The sequence below is a fragment of the Mustela nigripes genome, chromosome 7, assembly GCF_022355385.1.
Source record: "Mustela nigripes isolate SB6536 chromosome 7, MUSNIG.SB6536, whole genome shotgun sequence".
Taxonomy (NCBI): domain Eukaryota; kingdom Metazoa; phylum Chordata; class Mammalia; order Carnivora; family Mustelidae; genus Mustela; species Mustela nigripes.
This window is the reverse complement of record NC_081563.1, coordinates 30,223,406-30,226,334: the sequence shown is the minus strand read 5'-3', so window position 1 is coordinate 30,226,334 and position 2,929 is coordinate 30,223,406.

Genomic DNA, 2,929 nt, shown 5'->3' with positions numbered 1-2,929 from the left:
CTTCCCGGCGTTGGCCCCGCCCCCATACCGTAATTACCCTTTATCGATCTCTTCCTACTGAGAGCAAATCCTGACTGCGGGCTGTCTGTGAATTTATTTAATCCTCACAAAAACCCTATGTCATAATACGTGCTATGAGTGTCTAATTTTACAAAGAAAGAGAATTTTACCCTGCCTACAATCACAGAGCTAACAAGAGACAAAACTGGATTTGAACATAAGACATTGACTCGAAAAACCTGTGTTCAATTATTTTTCTACACTCTGCAACCCAAAGTGTGATAGTCTCCAAGAGTCAGAAATATGGTCATCATCTAGGAGCTTGTTAGAAATGCAGACCTACTTCAGTAGGCAGACGTAGCTAGCCTGCCGCAGCCCTACCCCTGGAATGCAAATGCTCAAATTCCGCAGTTCATAAGTCCTGTTCATTCTCCTCTAAGTCTCCAGCACCCACCCCTCCCAAAGTCTCTTTTGGGAGGCTGTACATTCCCAGTGTGACCCTGATTTGTTAACTCTAGCAGAGGGATGCAAGTGACCCGAATGAAGTTCCTTTGCTTCATCATGTCCAAGGCACAGAAGTTAGCCAAAGTTGCAGTCCTCTGCTGTGGTCATAAGAGCAGGGGCAGCAGGGATCTCATCATTAACAAGTACCTAGGAAGTCTGCTGTCCATTCTCCCACGGAAAGAGAAAGAGTGACCTGTCTGGGATCCTCAGAATGAAGCTCTTTTAATCACCTGACAAAAGGATTGGATGACCCATTGCTACTAGTGCCAGAGGACACCTACTGCAGAAGAGAAGCCCAGGATGTTGGTGATTACCCAGCCATCCCTTCTAATGGCCAGAGGACACAGAGCAGTGGGGACCTACAGCCTCTAGCAGCACTGTTCCTGAGGCTGGGGAAGTGAGGGCAAGATTCCTGCTTGCCAGCTGCCCAGTGCTGGAGTGGAGTGCTTCTCCATCACCCCCAGTCTAGGATGACAAAGTGTCACCAGTTAAACTGCCCTGGACCCTGAACGTTTCCAGCATCCACCTCTGTCTTGCTGGTGTTCAACTTCTGAAGGGGAAGCCAGTTTTTAAAAACTCCCAAAATACCAAGAGGTTACACCCTCCCCCTATATGTGGGATTCCAAAGTAAATTTCAATCCTGTACTACACTAGGAAGTAGCACTTCTCTTGCTAAAGAAGACGGGAGAAGCACAACTTAATCCTGAAGAGGCACTGTACTACATAAAGAAGGGGATGGCATAGGAGCAGCTGAATTGCCTTCCCCTAAAAATCAGCCTTGGGCCAACTGGCACACAAGAGCCATATGCTTCTTTCTTATTTTCGGTGATTATCGGCTACATATCACACCCAGTGTTCATTCCATCAAGTGCCCTCCTTAATGCCCATCACCCACTTATCCCATCTCCCCACACCTCCCCTCCAAGAATCCTCAGTTTCTTTCCAAGAGCTTTATGCTTCTTGATCCTTGATTTCCTGCTTTACTAATCAGACTTTACAGTTCAATCAACCTAGACATTTTTGGTCACCAGTTTTGTTTTGGTTTTCTTTTTTTCTCACCCCCCCCCTCACCCTCTCAATTTCTCTCTCCCCCCCTCTCTCTCTGATATAAGTCCATAGTCTAGGAAAAAAATGAAAAGAAAAAAATTAAGAGGGAACAATGTCTTTAATCTCAAGGAAAGGAGCTTTAAAGAAACCTCCTTTGTGGATGCCACCAGGAGCATGAGCTAAGCCAGGTGCAATCTAGCGGTCCCCCACCATTTATCTTGGGCTTGGATTGCACAGAATTGGAGGCCCACTTGCACTCAAAAGCACAGCAGTACAAATAATCATAAATCTAGGGACTCCTGGGTGGCTCAGTTGGTTAAGCAGCTGCCTTCGGCTCAGGTCATGATCCCAGCCTCCTAGGATTGAGTCCCACATCGGCCTCCTTGCTCAGCAGGGAGCCTGCTTCTCTCTCTGCCTCTGCCTGCCATTCTGTCTGCCTATGCTCGCTCTCTCTCCCTCTCTCTCTCTCTGATAAATAAATAAAATCTTAAAAAAAATAAATAAAAATAATCATAAATCTAGGTTATTATGCAATCATTCGTGCTGTTTCCCTCCACCACGCATATAGACAATTAAGAGTCAAGAAGGGGACTCCTGACTGGTTCAGTTGGTGAGTACTCAACTCTTGATCTCAAAGTTGTGAGTTGGAGCGCTACTTTGGATATATAAAAAACTTTAAAAAATAAAATCTTAAGAAAAAAATAAGTAGGTAGAACTGAAAGACTGACAGCTTGCCCTGAGCCCAGGGAGACTAAGAAGAATCAAAGCTCACATGACCAATTCCAAACAGCCTCCCAAATCCTCCTATAATTATAGGCATTAGTGTCAAAACAGGATCCAGGCATATTGTCTTTTTTATCATTTTACTCACTAAGAAGCAAGCAAAGGACAACAGCAGCATTTGAATTAATGCCTTAAATTCCACCCTCCCCAGGAAAACAAAGCCTATAATGTAAGGGACAATCCCACTAAGCAGCTTGGCAGAGAGTCCAGTCCTACTCATTTTCTTTTTTTGGGAGAGTCTGAAACACACAAGCTTCCCACCTACAGTGAATAGCACCCCATCGTTATGTAAGTAATAACCCCTTCAAGGGAAGTGCTGTATGGACATACAAAAATAGTAAGACAGTCAAATACTCCTTTTACCTTTTTATAAACATTTTAAAATATATTATTACAAATATAATGAAACCCAGAAACCTATCTATCTAGGAACTGTCTCTGGTTAGTTCTTTCCCCTCTGTAAAATGGAGATTAAAAGTTGCTCTCCAAGGTGCCTGGGTGACTCAGTCAGTTAGGTGTCTGCCTTCAGCTCAGGTCATGATCTCACAGTCTTGGGATCGAGCCTCCTGTTGGGCTCCCTGCTCAGGGGAGAACC